General features: G+C 42.6%; 1 pseudogene; it reads right to left on the minus strand.

Annotated features, from left to right (window-relative positions):
• Positions 1–9631, minus strand: part of LOC145537736 (MYND-type zinc finger-containing chromatin reader ZMYND8-like) — a 45739-nt pseudogene extending 36108 nt beyond the window's left edge.
• Between the last annotated feature and the right edge of the window lie 10210 nt (positions 9632–19841).

Genomic DNA, 19841 nt, shown 5'->3' on the forward strand with positions numbered 1-19841 from the left:
ATCCGCTGGATCATCGAAAAAGCAAGAGAGTTCCAGAAAAACATCTATTTCTGCTTTATTGACTATGCCAAAGCCTTTGACTGTGTGGATCACAATAAACTGTGCAAAATTCTGAAAGAGATGGGAATACCAGACCATCTGACCTGTCTCTTGAGAAACCTGTATGCAGGTCAGGAAGCAACAGTTAGAACTGGACATGGAACAACAGACTGGTTCCAAATAGGAAAAGGAGTACATCAAGGCTGTATATTGTCTCCCTGCTTATTTAACTTCTCTGCAGAGTACATCATGAGAAACGCTGGGCTGGAAGAAACACAAGCTGGAATCAAGATTGCCGGGAGAAATATCAATAACCTCAGATATGCAGATGACACCACCCTTATGGCAGAAAGTGAAGAAGAACTAAAGAGCCTTTTGATGAAGGTGAAAGAGGAGAGTGAAAAAGTTGGTTTAAAGCTCAATGTTCAGAAAACTAAGATCATGGCATCTGGTCCCATCACTCCATGGGAAATAGATGGGGAAACAGTGGAAACAGTGTCAGACTTTACTTTTTTTGGCTCCAGAATCACTGCTGATGGTGACTGCAGCCATGAAATTAAAAGACGCTTTCTACTTGGAAGGAAGGTTATGGCCAACCTAGATAGCATGTTTAAAAGCAGAGACATTACTTTGCCAACAAAAGTCCGTCTAGTCAAGGCTATGGTTTTTCCAGTGGTCATGTATGGATGTTACAGTTGGACGGTGAAGAAAGCTGAGCACCACAGAATTGATGCTTTTGAACTTTGGTGTTGGAGAAGACTCTTGAGAGTTTCTTGGACTGCAAGGAAATCCAATCAATCCATCCTAAAAGAGATCAATCCTGGGTGTTCATTGGAAGGTCTGATGTTGAAGCTGAAGCTCCAATACTTTGGCAACCTCATGCGAAGGGTTGACTCATTGGAAAAGACCCTAATGCTGGGTAGGATTGGGGGCGGAAGGAGAAGATGACGACAGAGGATGAGATGGTTGGATGGCATCACCGACTCGATGAAAATGGGTTTGGGTAGACTCCGGGAGTTGGTGATGGACAGAGAGGCCTGGCGTGCTGCAATTCATGGGGTCGCAGAGAGGTGGACACGACTGAGCGACTGAACTGTACTGAACTGAAGCGAAGCAAAGTCAGCACACAGGTTTTCAGATGAGAAATATGAAAAATTCCATATTTCATGTTACAAAACGTGATCTTATTTATTGCCAATTCTATGTGAAATACAAGAATTTCATATTTCAGGGGAAAATGCTCTGTGCCTCGAGTTTCAAATGCAAAAGTAGAGATATCCATATTTCCTGTAGGAAAATCAGTGCCTAGATTGTCATTCATGAAATATAAAGAACTGAATATCTCATGTAGAAAAATCGTGACCCAGATTTTCCTAAATGAGATATAAAAAGTTCATTATCTCATGGATTAGGTCTCTGCCAAGATTTTTTTTTTTACGTGAAATATAAAAGTCTATCCAACAAATGCAGATGCTGAAGAAGCTGAAATAATCAGTTCTCATGAAAACTTACAAGACCTTGTGGAACTAACATCAAATGAAAGAGATCCTTATCATCATCAGTTCAGGTCAGTTCAGTCGCTCAGTCGTGTCCGACTCTCTGCGACCCCATGAACTGCAGCACGCCAGGCCTCTCTGTTCATCACCAACTGCAGGAGTCTACCCAAACCCATGTTCATCGAGTCGGTGATACCATCCAACCATCTCATCCTCTGTCGTCCCCTTCTCCTCCCGCCCCCAATCCTACCCAGCATTAGGGTCTTTTCCAATGAGTCAACCCTTTGCATGAGGTGGCCAAAGTATTGGAGTTTCAGCTACAACATCAGACCTTCCAATGAACACCCAGGATTGATGTCTTTTAGGATGGATTGATTGGATCTCCTTGCAGTCCAAGGGACTCTCAAGAGTCTTCTCCAACACCACAGTTCAAAAGCATCAATTCTGCGGTGCTCAGCTTTCTTCACTGTCCAACTCTCACATCCATACATGACCACTGGAAAAACCATAGCCTTGACTAGACGGACTTTTGTTGGCAAAGTAATGTCTCTGCTTTTAAACATGCTATCTAGGTTGGCCATAACCTTCCTTCCAAGGAGTACGCGTCTTTTAATTTCATGGCTGCAGTCACCATCAGCAGTGATTCTGGAGCCAAAAAAAGTAAAGTCTGACACTGTTTCCACTGTTTCCCCATCTATTTCCCATGAAGTGATGGGACCAGATGCCATGATCTTAGTTTTCTGAACATTGAGCTTTAAACCAACTTTTTCACTCTCCTCCTTCACCTTCATCAAGAGGCTCTTTAGTTCTTCTTCACTTTCTGCCATAAAGGTGGTGTCATCTGCATACCTGAGGTTATTGATATTTCTCCCGGCAATCTTGATTCCAGCTTGTGTTTCCTCCAGCCCAGCGTTTCTCATGATGTACTCTGCATAGAAGTTAAATAAACAGGGGGACAATATACAGCCTTGACATACTCCTTTTCCTATTTGGAACCAGTCTGTTGTTCCATGTCCAGTTCTAACTGTTGCTTCCTGACCTGCATACAGGTTTCTCAAGAGACAGGTCAGATGGTCTGGTATTCCCATCTCTTTCAGAATTTTGCACAGTTTATTGTGATCCACACAGTCAAAGGCTTTGGCATAGTCAATAAAGCAGAAATAGATGTTTTTCTGGAACTCTCTTGCTTTTTCGATGATCCAGCGAATATTGGCAATTTGATCTCTGGTTCCTCTGCCTTTTCTAAAACCAGCTTGAACATCTGGAAGTTCACAGTTCACGTATTGCTGAAGCCTGGCTTGGAGAATTTTGAGCATTACTTTACTAGCATGTGAGATGAGTGCAATTGTGCGGTAGTTTTAGCATTCTTTGGCATTGCCTTATCATCGTAGGGGGTTGGAATTCAAAAGTAGGAAGTCAAGAGGTACCTGGAGAGACAGGCAAGTTTGACCTTGGAGTAAAAAGTGAAGCAAGGCACGGACTAATCAAATTCTGTCAAGAAATGCACTGGTCATAGCAATCATCTTTTACAACAACAGAAGAGACGGCCTTACAGAAGTATGTCACCAAATGGTTTCTGCTGATATCAGATTGATTATATTCTTGGTAGCAATCAAGGAGGAGAAGCTGCATACGATCAGCAAAAACAAGACCTGTGGATCGTCATCAGATCATCATCTTCTCATGGCAAAATGCAGGCTTAAACTAAATGGAGAGGAGTTGGGGTGGGTGCAGAGGGCAGAACGACTAGGTCAGCAAGGTACAATTTAAATGAAATCCCCTCTCAATATGCAGTGTAGATAACAAATAGTTTCAAGGGTTTAGATCTAGTAAACAGTGTCTAAAGTACTGTGGAAGGAGGCCCAAAATATTGTACAAGGAGCAAACCATCCCAACGAAAACTAAAAGCATGAAGGCACAGTGACTGTCTGAGGAGGGTTTCCAAGTTGCTGTGGAAAGGAGAGAAGCAAAAAGCATGCGGACAACGCAAAGGTACCCCAACTAAGTGCAGAGTTCCAGAGAATAACAAGGGGAGACAAGCAGGACTTCTTCAATAAACAATGCAAAGAAATAGAAGAAAACAATAGAAAGGAAAGACTAGAGATCTCTTCAAGAAAATTGGAGGTATCAAAAGGACATTTCATCCAAAGATGAGCATGATAAAGGACAGAAACAGTAAAGACCGAAACTAAGTAGAAGAGATCAAGATGAGATGGAAGAATATACAGAAGTGTAGAAAAACAGGCCTAAACGACTCAGATAAGCATGATGTTGTGACCATTCACCCAGAGCCAGCCATTCAGGAGTGTGAAATCAAGTGAGGTGATGGAGTTCCAGCAGAGCTACTTAAAGTTCTAAAAGACAATGCTATCAAGGTGCTGCACTCAGATCAGTTCAGTTGAGGTCAGTCGCTCAGTCGTGTCTGACTCTTTGTGACGCCATGAATCACAGTATACCAGGCCTCCCTGTCCATCACCGACTCCCGGAGTTCACCCAAACCTATGTTCATCGAGTCGGTGATGCCATCCAACCATCTCATCTTCTGTCATCCCCTTCTCCTTCTGCCCCCAATCCTTCCCAGCATTAGGGTATTTTGCAATGAATCAACTCTTCACATGAGGTGGCCTAAGTACTGGAGTTTCAGCTTGAACATCAGTCCTTCCAATGAACACCCAGGACTGATCTCCTTTAGGATGAACTGGTTGGATCTCCTTGCAGTCCAAGGGACTCTCAAGAGTCTTCTCCAACACCACAGTTCAAAAGTACCAATTCTTCCGTGCTCAGCTTTCTTCACCGTCCAGCTCTCACATCGATATATGACCACTGGAAAAACCATAGCCTTGACTAGACGGGCCTTTGTTGGCAAAGTAATGTCTCTGCTTCTAAATATGGTATCTAAGTTGATCATAACCTTCCATCCAATGAGCAAGTGTCTTTTAATTTCATGGCTGCTATCACCATCAGCAGTGATTTTGGAGCCCCCAAAATTAAAGTCTTTCACTGTTTCCCCATCTATTTCCCATGAAATGATGGGGGCAGATGTATGATCTTAGTTTGCTGAACGTTGAGCTTTAAGCCAACTTTTTCACTCTCCTCTTTCACTTTCATCAAGAGGTTCTTTAGTTCTTCTTCACTTTCTGCCATAAGGTGGTGTCATCTGCATATCTGAGATTATTGCTAGTTCTCGCGGCAATCTTGATTCCAGCCTGAGTTTCTTCCAGCCCAGCGTTTCTCATGATGTACTCTGCATATAAGTTAAATAAGCAGGGTGACAATATACAGCCTTGACGTTCTCCTTTTCCTTTTTGGAAGCAGTCAGTTGTTCCATGTCCAGTTCTAACTGTTGCTTCCTAACCTGCATACAGGTTTCTCAAGAGACAGTTCAGATGGTCTGGTATTCCCATCTCTTTCAGAATTTTCCACAGTTTATTGTGATCCACACAGTCAAAAGCTTTGACCTAGTCAATAAAGCAGAAATAGATGTTTTTTCTGAAACTGTCTAGCGTTTTCGATGATCCAGCGGATGTTGGCAATTTGATCTCTGGTTCCTCTGCCTTTTCTAAAACCAACATGAGCATCTGGAAGTTCACAGTTCACGTATTGCTGAGGTCTGGCTTAGAGAATTTTGAGCATTACTTTACTAGTGTGTGCGGTGAGTGCAATTGTACGGTTTTTGAGCATTCATTGGCATTGCATTTCTGTGACATGGGAATGAAACGGACCTTTTCCCGTCCTGTGGCCACTGCTAAATTTTCCAGATTTGCTGCCATATCGAGTGCAGCACTTTCACAGCATCATCTCTGATGATTTAAAATAGCTCAACTGGAATTCCATCACCTCCACTAGCTTTGTTCATAGTGATGCTTTTACTTTATTTTTTTTTTCTTTTATTTTAGTTGGGGGCTAATTACTTTACAATATTGCAGTAGTTTTTGCCATTCATTGACATGAATCAGCCATGCGTTTACATGTGTTCCCCTTCCTGGACCCCCCTCCCACCTCCCTCTCCATCCCATCCCTCTGGGTCATCCCATTGCCCCAACCCTGAGCATTTGTCTCATGCATTGAACAGGGAATGGTGTTCTGCTTCACATATGATAATAACCATGTTTCAATGCTATTCTCCCAGAACGTCCCATCCTCACCTTCTCCCTCAAAGTCCGTAAGACTATTGTATGCATCTGTCTCTCTTATTCTGTCTCACATATAGGGTTATCGTTACCATCTTTCATATTCCATATATATGCGTTAGTATACTGTATTGGTGTTTTTCTTTCATACTGATGTTTTTAAGGCCCACTTGACTTCACATTCCAGGATATCTGGCTGTAGTGAATGATTGCACCTTTCTGATCACCTGGGACGTGAACATCTTTTTTTTACAGTTTTTCTGTGTATTCTTGCCACCTCTTCTTAATATCTTCTGCTTCTCTCAGGTCCATACCATTTCTGTTTTTTATCGAGCCCATCTTTGCATGAAATGTTCCCTTGATATCTCTAATTTTCTTGAAGAGATCGCTAATCTTTCCCACTCTGATGTTTCCTCTGTTTCTTTGCATTGATCACTGAGGAAGGCTTTCTTATATCACTTTGCTCTTGTTTGGAACTCTGCATTCAGATGGGAATATCTTTCCTTTTCTCCTTTGCTTTTTTCTTCTCTTCTTTCCCAGCTATTTTTCAAGCCTCCTCAGAAAGCTATTTTGCTTTTGTGCACTTCTTTTCAATGGGGATCGTCTTGATCCCTGTCTCCTTTACAGTGTCGCAAACGTCTGTCCATAGTTCATCAGGCACTCTGTCTATCAGATCTAGTCCCTTAAATCTATATGTCACTCCCACTGTTTAATTATAAGGGATTTGATTTAAGTCATGCATGAATGGTCTAGTGGTTTTCCCTACTTTCTTCAATTTAAGTCTGAAGTTGGCAATAAGGAGTTCATGATCTGAGCCACAGTCTGTTCCCAGTCTTTATTTTTTTGCTGAATGTATAGAGCTCCTCCATCTTGGCTGCAAAGAATATATTCAATCTGATTTCGATGTTGACCATCTGGTGATCTCCATGGGTAGAGTCTTCTCTTGTGTTGTTGGAGGAGGGTGTTTGCTATGACCAGTGCTGAACTCGAGATGTCAGCAAATCTCGAAAACCTAACAACTGCCACAGGCCTGGAAAACGTCAATCCTTTTCCCAGTTCCCAAGAAGGGTAGGACTGAAGAACGTTCAAACCACCACACAATTGTGTTTGTCTCCCATGCTAAAAATGTATGCTCAAAATCCTTCATGCTAGGCTTCAGCATTACATGAGCTGAGAAATTCCAGATCTTCGGGTAGCTTTAGAAACAGCAGAGGAGCCAGAGCTCAAGTTGTCACCATTTGCTGGATGAGAGAAATAGCAAATTAATTCCAGAAAAACCTCTACCTCTTTTTCACTGACGACTCTATACAGTCTTTGATTGTATGGATCATAACAAATTGTGAGAAACCCTTAAAGAGATGGGAATACAGGACCATCTTTTACCAGGATCCTGAGAGACCTGTAGGCAGATCAAGAACCAAGCGTTAGAACCACATATGGAAAAACTGACTGCTTCAGGATTGAGAAAGGATGAAAAGGCTGTTGATTGTCACCTTGTTTATTTAACTTAAGCACATAGCACATCATGAGAAATGCCAGGCTGGATGAGTTGCACGTGGAATCATGATTGCTGGGAGAAATGTCAACCACCTACGATATGCGTATGAATACCACTCTAATGATAGAAAACAAAGAGGGACTAAAGAATCTCTTGATGGGGGTGAAGGAGGACAGTGCAAATGCAGGCATAAAACTCAGTATAAAAACGCAGCTCACAATATCCGTTTCCATCACTTCATGGCAAATAGAAAGGGGAAACGGGAAAGCTGTGCCAGATTTCCTCTTCCTGGGCTCTAAAATCTCTGCATATGGTGACTGCAGCCATGAAATCAGAAAACCAATTCTTATTGGCAGGAAAGCTCTGACACACCTAGACAGTGTGTAAAAAAGCAAAGCTATCACGTTGTTGACAAAGGTCCATAGAGTCGAGGCTACGGTCTTTCTGGTAGTCACTTATGGTTGTCTGAGATGGACCACAGTGGAGGCAGAGCGCCAAAGAACTGATGCTTTTTGAACTGTGGGGCTGGAGAAGACTCTTGTGAATCCCTTGGACAGCAAGGAGACCAAACCAGTCAATCTTCAAGGAAATCAACCCTAAATACTCATTGGAAGGACCACTGCTGAAGCTGAAGCTCTAAAACTTTGTCCACCTGATGCGAAGAGCCAACTCACTGGAAAAGACCCTGATGCTGGGAAAGACTGAGGTCAGAATGCAAAGCCAGAAACAAGGATGAGATGGTTGGATGGCATCATCGATGCAATGAATATGAACCTGGGCACACTCCGGCAGATAGTGGAGGACAGGGAGACCTGGTGTGCTGCCACCCACAGCTTCGTAAAGTGTCAGACACGACGTGGCCACTGAACAACGATGTGGAAGTGTCCTAATTTCATTCTTTTACCTTTAGCTGTCAAGATTTTCCAGCATCACTTATGAAAGAGATTATCTTTGCTCCATTGCATATTTCTGCCTCCTTTGTCATAGATTAGGGGACCCATTTGGGCATGAGATTATCTCCTGGTTTTCTGTTGTGTTCCATTTCTCTACATTCCTGTTTCTGTGTTAGTTCCATACCACACTGATTACTGCAGCTTTGTAGTATAGACTGAAATCAGGGAGTCTGAATCCTCCAGCTCTTGTTTTTCTCTCTCAAGGCAACATGGTTCTTCAAGGTCTTCTGTATTTCCATACAAGTTGTATAACTTTTTTGTTCTACTATCTGTGAAAAATGCCATTGGTAATTTCGTAGGAATGGCAGTGAATCTGCAAACTGCATTTTGTAGTGTAGCCATTTTCGCAATATTTTTTCTTCCAGTACATGAGAATGGTGTATCTCACTATCTCTTTATATCACCGTTGTTTCATCCATGCCTTATTTTTTTCTGTGCACCAGTTTGTTCCCAGCCTAGGTAGGTTTGTTCCCAGAAATTTTTCTCTTCTTGGTTCCATGGTGAATGGGATTGCTTCCTTCGTTTCTATTTTTTTTTAATTTTTTGTTGTTATTTTATAGGAAAGCAAGAGTGTTCTGTGTGTTATCTTTGTATCCATCCAATACCCTAACGTCCTGGATTAGTTCTAGTCATTTCCTGGTGGTATCTTTGGATTCTCTGGGCATAGTATCATGCCACGTGCAAACAATGACAGTTTCACCTCTTCTTTCCCAGTTCGTTTGAAAATTGTTTTCTTCTTCTCCTCTGATTGCTCTCACTTGGATTCCAGAGACTATGCTGAGTAACAATGGTGAGAGTGGGCATCTTTATCTTATTCATAACATTAGGGGACATGCTCTCAGGTTTTTACCATTGGGAATCTTGTGTGCAGTGGATTTATTCAATGTGGTGGCCTTTATTAGGTTGAAAAAGATTCCCTGTGATCCCACTGCCTGTACAGGTTTTTGCATACACCCATCATGAATGGGTGTTGAATGTTGTCAAAAGTGTTTTCTGCATCTGTATCCTAAAGAGTTTCAAGGCCTCTTCTTGGAAAACTTAGTTATCTTTCAGTGTTCTTTCTTCCTTTCACCCCCTGATGCAAAGAGCTGACTCAGTAGAAAATGCCCCGATGCTGGGATAGATTGAAGGTGAAAGGAGAAGTGGTCAGCAGATGATGAAATGGCTAGATAACATCACCAACCCTATGGACATGAATCTGAACAAATTCTGGGAAATAGGGAAGGGAAGTCTGGCAGACTAGAGTCCATGGGGTTCCAAAGAGTTGGGTATGACTTACTGACTGAATAACAACACAAATTCTCTCCTTCTGTGATTGACACTACTATTCATTCTTGATTACTTCCTTTTCTAATGCACTTCACCCTATCCATACCTCAGTTTTGTTAATTTTACCCCTTATCATGCTTTAGATTCAGCTACATACCACTGTCTTTATTGCCACTCACCTGGCAGAACATGGGCAGATTTCTCAACTGCAGATGACTCAGTGGACGGCAATCCATTCTCTAGCATCCACGTATGTTCCTCGGACACTGTCTACCTTGCTACAGAGAAAATTGTCACTCACCAGCTAAGCCATGTGATGGCAAGCAAGATCTTGAGAAGAGCCTATGAGGACTCTGGATTCTACCTTATTCTCAATCTTCATGTTGTTCCTTTATTCTTCAATCACACTGACCTTTCAATCTGTTCTCTTTTCTTCTTAGCCTCACCATCTGTGCCTATGCCATTCTACTGCTCCCCTTGATTTCTCTTGTTTGTTAATGCCTATGAGATCTTATTTTAACTTCCTCTTGAAGCTTTTTCTGACTTTACAGATTGTTATTAGGCTACTATGGTAGATTGACCTGTTCAATGCAATTTGATAGATTGTCTTCTCTGACTGGAATAGACGATCATCTCCCAAGTCTATTTCACTTGGGATTTTATTTGATTCTCTTCTGGAATAGAGATCTGTATTTGAAACATACAACCTAAATAATGGAATCAATAAGAAACATGTTTAAACTAACTAATCTTGATAAACTCTGGACTCGAAGACAGATTATTAAGATTCTATCCCTCGAAAAAATGAAGTATATTGTTTATAAGTTAAAATCACCAACTGTGGGTGTCCATCTCAAGATCAGCTAAAGAAATATCATCAGCTTCTAAGAAAACCATATCTTTCCATGACTTATGTGGCCAAGGAACGTCAAAAAGGGGGGAAAAAAACGAAAAAACAAACAAACAAACAAAGTAATCTCACAGGTCTGTACAAAGGATAGTAAATAGCAGCAGACAGTGGCATTTCACCGTAAGAGAAATTGAGACTAGAGTATAAATATTTTTCCCTTTCCTTTTCTTGCCGAATGGTAGTTACTATTCTGTGGTGGGAATGTTTTCCATCAGATTACCTAAAAGCAGAGGCCATGTTTGTTACTCAGATGACTCAATGGTGAGGGTTTTCCAGGAGAAATGGAATAAGAGAAGCAGGATATAGCAGAGGGGAAACAAAATCTAATGTCAAGCAGAGACCAAGTTGCACCAAGCTTTATCTCATTTTGTATTAAGACATCTGCTTCCATGACACTCAGTCCAAATCTCACCCATAGATGTGAGAATTTCACCGCTTGGATGAGGAGGCTTTCCTGTGACCAAAGGCAACTTTCCAGAAAAGGGAACCTTTCACAAACATTAGTGGCCAGGATTTATGGTGTTGAGGGTTGCCTAGTGAAAGAGACCTGAGTTCAGTTCAGTTCAGTCGCTCAGTCGTGTCCGACTCTTTGCGACTCCATGAATTGCAGCACGCCAGGCCTCTCTGCCCATCACCAACTCCCAGAGTCTACCCAAACCCATGTTCATCGAGTCGGTTATACGATCCAACCATCTCATCCTCTGTCGTCCCCTTCTCCTCCCGCCCCCAATCCTACCCAGCATTAGGGTCTTTTCCAATGAGTCAACCCTTCGCATGTGGTGGCCAAAGTATTGGAGTTCCAGCTTCAACATCAGACCTTCCAATGAACACCCAGGATTGATGTCTTTTAGGATGGATTGATTGGATCTCCTTGCAGTCCAAGGGACTCTCAAGAGTCTTCTCCAACACCACAGTTCAAAAGCATCAATTCTGCGGTGCTCAGCTTTCTTCACCGTCCAACTCTCACATCCATACATGACCACTGGAAAAACCATAGCCTTGACTAGACGGACTTTTGTTGGCAAAGTAATGTCTCTGCTTTTAAATATGCCATCTAGGTTGGCCATAACCTTCCTTGCAATGAGTAAGCGTCTTTTAGTTTCATGACTGCAATCACCATCAGCAGTGATTTTGGAGACCCCCAAAATAAAGTCTGACACTGTTTCCACTGTTTCCCCATCTATTTCCCATGAAGTGATGGGACCAGATGCCATGATCTTACTTTTTTGAATGTTGAGCTTTAAGCCAACTTTTTCACTCTTCTCTTTCACTTTCATCAAGAGGCTCTTTAGTTCTTCTTCACTTTCTGCCATAAGGGTGGTGTCATCTGCATATCTGAGGTTGTTGATATTTCTCCTGGCAATCTTGATTCCAGCTTGTGTTTCTTCCAGCCCAGCGTTTCTCATGATGTACTCTGCATAGAAGTTAAATAAGCAGGGTGACTATATACAGCCTTGACGTACTCCTTTTCCTATTTGGAACCAGTCTGTTGTTCCATGTCCAGTTCTAACTGTTGCTTCCTGACCTGCATACAGGTTTCTCAAGAGACAGGCTTTGGCATAGTCAATAAAGCAGAAGTAGATGTTTTTCTGGAACTCTCTCGCTGTTTCGATGATCCAGTGGATATTGGCTGGATATAGGTATATCCAGGTCTAGTCCCTTAAATCTATTTGTCACTTCCACTGTATACTCATAAGGGATTTGATCTAGGTCATACATGAATGGGCTAGTGGTTTTCCCTACTTTTTTCAAATTAACTCTGAATTTGGCAATAAGCAGTTCATGAGCTGAGCCACAGTTTTCCCCCAATCTTGTTTTTGCTGACTGTATAGAGCTTCTCCATCTGTGGCTGCAAAGAATATAATCAATCTGATTTTGGTGTTGACCATCTGGTGATGTCCACGTGTAGAGTCTTCTCTTGTGTTGTTGGAATAGGGTGTTTGCTATTACCAGTGCATTCTCGTGGCAAAACTCTATTAGCCTTTGCCCTGCTTCATTCTATACTCCAAGGCCAAACTTGCCTGTTACACCAGTGTTTCTTGACTTCCTACTTTTGCATTCCAGTCCCCTATAATGAAAAAGACATCTTTTTTGAGTGTTAGTTCTCGAAGGCCTTGTAGGTCTTCACAGATTCAACTTCAGCTTCTTCGGCGTTACTGGTCGGGACGTAGACTTGGATTACCATGATATTGAATGATTTGCCTTGGAAACGAACATAGATCATTCTATCGTTTTTGAGATTGCATCCAAGTACTGCATTTTGGACTCTTTTGTTGACCATGGTGTCTACTCCATTTCTTCTAAGGGATTCTTGCCCACAGTAGTAGATATAATGGTCATCTGAGTTAAATTCACCCATTCCACTCCATCTTAGTTGGCTGATTCCTAGAATGTCGACGTTCACTATTGCCATCTCCTGTTTGACCACTTCCAATTTGCCTTGATTCACGGACCTAACATTCCAGGTTCCTATGCAGTATTGCTCTTTACAGCATCGGACTTTGTGTTTATCACCAGTCACATCCACAGTTGGATATCGTTTTTGCTTTGGCTCCATCCCATCATTCTTTCTGGAGTTATTTCTCCACTGATCTCCATTAGCATATTGGGCACCTACTGACCTGGGGAGTTCATCTTTCAGTGTCCTATCTTTTTGCCTTTTCATACTGTTCATGGGGTTCTCAAGGCAAGGATACTGAAGTGGTTTGCCATGCCCTTCTCCAGTGGACCACTTCCTGTCAGGTGTAGGTATAGTCTGATATAGGTATAGGTATAGTCTGGTGCGTTCTACCCAGCAGGCCACACTGCCTCTCGTTTTTACCACTGGTCTTCCTACTTATTGTATGTCTGAAACAGAGGCTATCTCTGACCCTTGGACCACTAAAATTTGCCACGAAGAAGCCCCACACACCGATTATAGGAGTTGGAAAGTGTCAGTTGCTCAATGGTGTCCGATCTTGGCGACCCCACGGACCGGACCCCACCAGGCTCTTCTGTCCGTAGAATTTTCCAGCCAAGAATACTGGAATGGGTAGACAGTTCCTTTGCCAGGGGATCTTGACAAATTGAACCTCGGTCTCCCACGTTGCAGGCAGATATCTTACTGTCTGAGCCGTGCACATCAAGGACAATGAGAATACCAGGTATTTCACTGACTAGCCACCATACTCAAAGTCCAAGGTCCAGGGTCCAATTGCCCTATTGAATGGTTCCTTTAATGGTTGCTACTAGTAATCCATGCTCTAAAGTCAAAGTGAAAGTTGCTCAGGCATGTCAGAGTCTTTGCGACTCCATGGACTCAGCAGCCCGTGGAATCTTCTGGGCCAGAATACTGGTGTGGGTAGCCTATCCCTTCTCCAGCAGATCTTCCTGATCCAGGAATCGAACCGGAGTCTCCTGCATTGCAGGCGGACTCTTTACCAACTGAGCTATCAGAGAAGCCCAATCCGGGCAGTAAGGTCAACCTCTAAACTGTATGTCCTATTATGTGATGTGCACAGAATCAGATATGTACGAGTAAGAAGGCTTCTAAGGAGCAAAATAATCAAGTGGTTGCTATTGAAAATATCTATATATGAAAGAGTTTAGAAGTTCCAGGGAAATGTCTTGATTATGAAGCTTGCAGGGAAAGGAAAAAAAAAAAAAAAGAAGACAGAGCTTTGCAGGCCCACATTCATTCCATAATTCAGCTCCAACAGCTTAAATAGTATCTATTGCATACACTGTTCTCTGAGGCAGAAAAGGTTAAAGCTTAGAGTTTGGCAACTGGCAATCTGATCCAATTGCTAATCTAATCCACAGACCGGGAGCTGACTGTGACTCAGATCATGAACTCTATTATACTCTTTGCAGCCAAAGATGGAGAAACTTCATAGAGTCAGCACACAAAAGATTGGAAGCTCTCTATGGCTCAGATCATGAACTCCTTATTACCAAATTCAGACTTAAATTGAAGAAAGTGGGGAACACCACTAGACCATTCAGGTATGACATAAATCAAATCTCTTATGATTATGCAGTGGGAGTAAGACACAAACTGAAGGGATTAGATCTGATAGAAAGAGTGTCTGATGAACTATGGACGAAGATTCATGACACTGTACAGGAGACATGGATCAAGACCATCCCAACAAGAAAAAAAAATACAAAAAAGGAAAATGGCTGCCTAACGAGACCTTACAAAGAGCTGTGAAAAGAAGAGAAGTGAAAAGCAAAGGAGAAAAGGAAATATATACCTATTTGAATGCACAATTCCAAAGAATAGCAAGGAGAGTTAAGAAAGCCTTCCTCAGTGATCAGTGCAAAGAAATAGAGGAAAACAATAGAATGGGAAGACTTGAGATTTCTTCAAAAAGTTAGAGATACCAAGGGAACATTTCATGCAAAAATGGACTTGAAAAAGAACCAAAATGGTATGTACCTTACAGAAGCAAAATACATTAATTAGTGGCGACAAGAATACACAGAACTGTACAAAAAACCTTCATGACCAAGATAATCACCATGGTGTGATCACTCACCTAGAGACATGCATCCTGGAATGTGAAGCCAAGCGGGCCTTAGGAAGAAGCACTACGTATAAAGCTAGTGGTAATTATGGAATTCCATTTTTAAATCCTAAAAGATGATGCTGTGAAAGTTCTACACTCAATATGTCAGCAAATTTGGAAAACTCAGAGGTGCCCACAAGACTGCAAAGTGTCAGTTTTCATTCCAATCCCAAGGAAAGGCAATGCAAAAGAATATTCCTTGCTTGGACCTACAATAAACACCACACTACACTTGCTTTCACCACAGCTCACAGTCAGTTGTTTGACTTTACTGCACACAAGCAAGCTCACCCAAGTTTTTTTGGTAAAAGTATTGACTTCTAAGAGTGTGTGTACCAAAGAGTGATACAATAATTTTATTTCAAGAACCAAGTAGACTTATTGATGTAATTTGTTTGTGTAAAATTTCTTGAGGAATGAAATTTTGCGAGTTTCATGTTTGTGGTTTCTATTTAAGTAAGCAGCCTATATTTTCAGTACAGTTCAGTCACTCAGTCATGTCCGACTCTTTGCAACCCCATGAACTGCAGCACGCCAGGCCTCTCTGTCCATCACCAACTCCAGGAGTCTACCCAAACCCATGTTCATTGAGTCGGTGATGCCATTCAACCATCTCATCCTCTGTCATCCCCTTCTCCTTCCGCCCCCAATCCTATCCAGCATTAGGGTCTTTTCCAATGAGTCAACACTTCGCATGAGGTGGCCAAAGTATTGAAGCTTCAGCTTCAACATCAGACCTTCCAATGAACACCCAGGATTGATCTCTTTTTGGATGGATTGATTGGATCTCCTTGCAGTCCAAGGGAATCTCAAGAGTCTTCTCCAATGCCACAGATCAAAAGCATCAATTCTGTGGTGCTCAGCTTTCTCCACCGTCCAAGTCTCACATCCATACATGACCACTGGAAAAACCATAGCCTTGACTAGATGGGCTTTTGTTGGCCAAGTAATGTCTCTGGTTTTAAATATGCTATCTAGGTTGGCCATAACCTTCCTTCCAAGGAGTAAGCATCTTTTAATTTCATGGCTGCAGTCACCATCAGCAGTGATTCTGGAGCCCCAAAAAGTACAGTCTGACACTGTTTCCACTGTTTCCCCGTCTATTTCCCATAGAGTGATGGGACCAGATGCCATGATCTTAGCTTTCTGAACGTTGAGCTTTAAGCCAATTTTTTCACTCTCCTCCTTCACCTTCATCAAGAGGCTCTTTAGTTCTTCTTCACTTTCTGCCATAAGGTTGATGTCATTCGCATATCTGAGGTTATTGATATTTCTCCCGGCAATCTTGATTCTAGCTTGTGTTTCTTCCAGCCCAGCGTTTCTCATGATGTACTCTGCATATAAGTTAAATAAGCAGGGTGACAATATACAGCCTTGATGTACTTCTTTTCCTATTTGGAACCAGTCTGTTATTCCATGTCTAGTTCCAACTGTTGCTTCCTAACCTGCATACAGGTTTCTCAAGAGACAGGTCAGATGGTCTGGTATTCCCATCACTTTCAGAATTTTCCACAGTTTATTGTGATCTACACAGTCAAAGGCTTTGACATAGTCAATAAAGCAGAAATAGATGTTTTCCTGGAACTCTCTTGCTTTTTCAATGATCCAGCAGATACTGGCAATTTGATCTCTGGTTCCTCTGCCTTTTCTAAAACCAGCTTGAACATCTGGAATTTCATGGTTCACGTATTGCTGTAGCCTGGCTTGGAGAATTTTGAGCATTACTTTACTAGCATATGAGATGAGTGCAATTTTGCGGTAGTTTGAGCATTCTTTGGCATTTCCTTTCTTTGGGATTGGAACAAAAACTGACCTTTTCCAGTCCTGTAGCCACTGCTGAGTTTCCCAAATTTTCTGGCATATTGAGTGCAGTACTTTCACAGCATCACCTTTGACGATTTGAAATAGCTCAACTGGAATTCCATCACCTCCACTAGCTTTGTTCATAGTGATGCTTTCTAAGGCCCACTTGACTTCACATTCCAGGATGTCTGGCTCTAGGTGAGTAATCACACCATTGTGATCTTCTGGGTCGTGAAGATCTTTTTTGTACAGTTCTTCTGTGTATTCTTGCCACTTCTTCTTAATATCTTCTGCTTCTGTTAGGTCCATACCATTTCTGTCCTTTATTGAGCCTATCTTTGCACGAAATTTTCCCTTGGTATCTCTAATTTTCTTGAAGAGGTCTCTAGTCTTTCCCGATCTATTGTTTTCCTCCATTTCTTTGCACTGATCGCCGAGGAAGGCTTTCTTATCTCTCCTTGCTATTCTTTGTAACTCTGCCTTGAGATGGGAATATCTTTCCATTTCTCCTTTGCTTTTCGCTTCTCTTCTCTTCCCAGATATCTGTAAGGCCTCCTCAGGCAGCCATTTTGCTTTTTCGCATTTCTTTTCCATGGGGATTTTCTTGATCCCTGTCTCCTGTACAATGTCACGAACCTCTGTCCATAGTTCATCAGGCACTCTGTCTATGAGGTCTAGTCCCTTAAATCTATTTGTCACTTCCACTGTATACTCATAAGGGATTTGATCTAGGTCATACCTGAATGGTCTAGTGGTTTTCCCTACTTTCTTCAATTTAAGTCTGAATTTTGCAATAAGCAGTTCATGATCTGAGCCACAGTCTGCTCCTGGTCTTGATTTTGCTGACTGTATACAGCTTCTCCATCTTTGGCTGCAAAGAATATAGTCAATCTGATTTCTGTTGCGGCTGTGATGGCTCGGCGCAGAAGCGAGGCAGCTGCGACGGCTCAGAGCAGAAGCATGGCCGAGAGGAGCTAGGCCGGGCCAGGGGCCGGGAGCTGGGGTCGGCGGCCGAGAGGGGCTAGGCCGGGCTGGGGCCAAGGGGCCAGAGGTGGCGGCCGAGAGGGCCTAGCCAGGGCCAGGAGCCTGGGGCGGCGGCCTACAGGGCCTAGGCTGGGCCGGGGGCTGGCGGCGGCGTCCTTCAGGGCCTACGCCTGGCCAGGGGCTGGGGGCCAGGGCGGCGGCCGAGAGGGGCTAGGCCGGGCCGGGGTCCGGGGTCCAGGGGTGGTGGCCAAGAGGGGCTAGACTGGGCCGGGGGACGGGTACCAGGGGTGGCAGCCGACAGGGGCTAGGCAAGGCCTGGAGCCGGGGGCGGCGGCCGAGAGGGCCTAGGCCGGGCCAGGGCTCGGGGGCCGGGGGGGCGGCAGCCGAGAGGGGCTAGGCCGGGCTGGGAGCCGAATCCGGCGGCCGACAGGGGATAAGCTGGGCCTGGGGCCGGGGGCGGCGGCCGACAGGGCCTAGGCCAGGGCGGGGGCTGGGGCTGGCGGCGGCGGTGGAGGCAAGAGGAATTACCCAAGGCCCAAGGTAAGAGAAATCCAAGTAAGACCGTAAGTGTTGCGAGAGGGCATCAGAGGGCAGACACACTAAAACTAAAACTACAGAAAACTAGCTAATCTGATCACACGGACCACAGCCTTGTCTATCTCAATGAAACTAAGCCATGCCGTGTGGGGCCACCCAAGATGGATGGGTTATGGTGTAGAGGTCTGACAGATTGTGGTCCACTGGAGAAGGGCATGGCAAACCACTTCAGTATTCTTGCCTTGAGAACCCCATGAACAGTATGAAAAAAGAAAAAGAAAAACACTTAGAAGTAGAATTTGTTATACAAGTAGAATTTGTTATACAAAAGGAGACAATATAACTGATACTACAAAAACAACAAATTATCAGAAGAGACTACAACAAACAATTATAAGTCAATAAAGTTTAGAATCTGAAATCCATGGACAAACTCTCAGAATTTCAAATAAGAAGAAATAGAAAATATTAGCACAGCTATTAGAAACACTAATATTGAAAGTGTGATGGAAAAATTTTCCAGTAAACACAATTAAAGCCATATGGCTTTCCAGGGAAATTTTATGAACCATTGAGAGAACTGCTAACATTTAAGCTTCTGAAACTCTTCCACAATTCTAAAGTAGAAGGAAAACCCAGAAACTCATCCTACAAGGTCACCATCACCCTGATACCGACAGCAAGATAACACAGAAAAGGAAAGTTAGAGACCAATATCACATAGATGAACAGAGTCAAACATCATTAACAAAATGCGACCAAAAAAATCCATCAATCCCTTAAAAGGATCGAACACCATTATTAAGTGGGGTTTATCCAAAATATGCAAACATTCTTCAGTAGCTGCATATCAATATATATTAAAGGATTAAAACTACATGATCATCTCAACAGATGTTGTAAAACCTTTGACATGATTTAACAAGTGTTTGTGATAGAAACTCCCGAAACTGACCATAGCAAAAACTACCTCTACTTAACAAAGGCACACAGATCAAAACTACAGTGAAGTATCACCTCATACCATTCTAAATGCCCATCGATAAAAACAAATCCACAATAGGGGGCTTCCCTGCTAGTCCAGTGGCTAAGACATCATAATCACAATGCAGGTGTCCCAGATTTGGTCCCTTGTCATGGAACTAGATTCCACATGCAGCAAATGACATTTGTCACAACCAAATAAAGAAGTAAATATATGTATATGTATATATATGTATGTGTGTGTGTGTATAATTGTGTAATAATATATAAAGGAGATGGTATAGAGAATAGGGAATCCTCCTGCCCTCCTGCACTATTGTTAGGAATGTAAATGAATGCTGCCCCGTTGCCTAACATTATGGGAGTTATTTAGATAACCAAGAATAAAACTACTATATAACCCAACAATCCCACTATTTGGTATAAACTCAAAGGAAACTATAATTGAAAAAGATATGTACTCCAGTAACCATTGTAATGCCATTTATAATAGCCAATAAAGGGAAGCAACCTTAGTGCCCATGGAACGAAAAATGGATAAAGAAGCTATGTTACATATATAGGACGAAAAATTACCCATAAAAAGAAACAAAATTGGATTATTTGTAGAGTTACAAATGAATCTAGAGCCTATGATGCAGTGAAATAATTCAGAAACAGAAGGACCAATATTGAATATGAAATCTCT

This window comes from Giraffa tippelskirchi, chromosome Y (assembly GCF_054371585.1).
Source record: "Giraffa tippelskirchi isolate mGirTip1 chromosome Y, T2T-mGirTip1v1.2.pri, whole genome shotgun sequence".
NCBI classification, from domain to species: domain Eukaryota; kingdom Metazoa; phylum Chordata; class Mammalia; order Artiodactyla; family Giraffidae; genus Giraffa; species Giraffa tippelskirchi.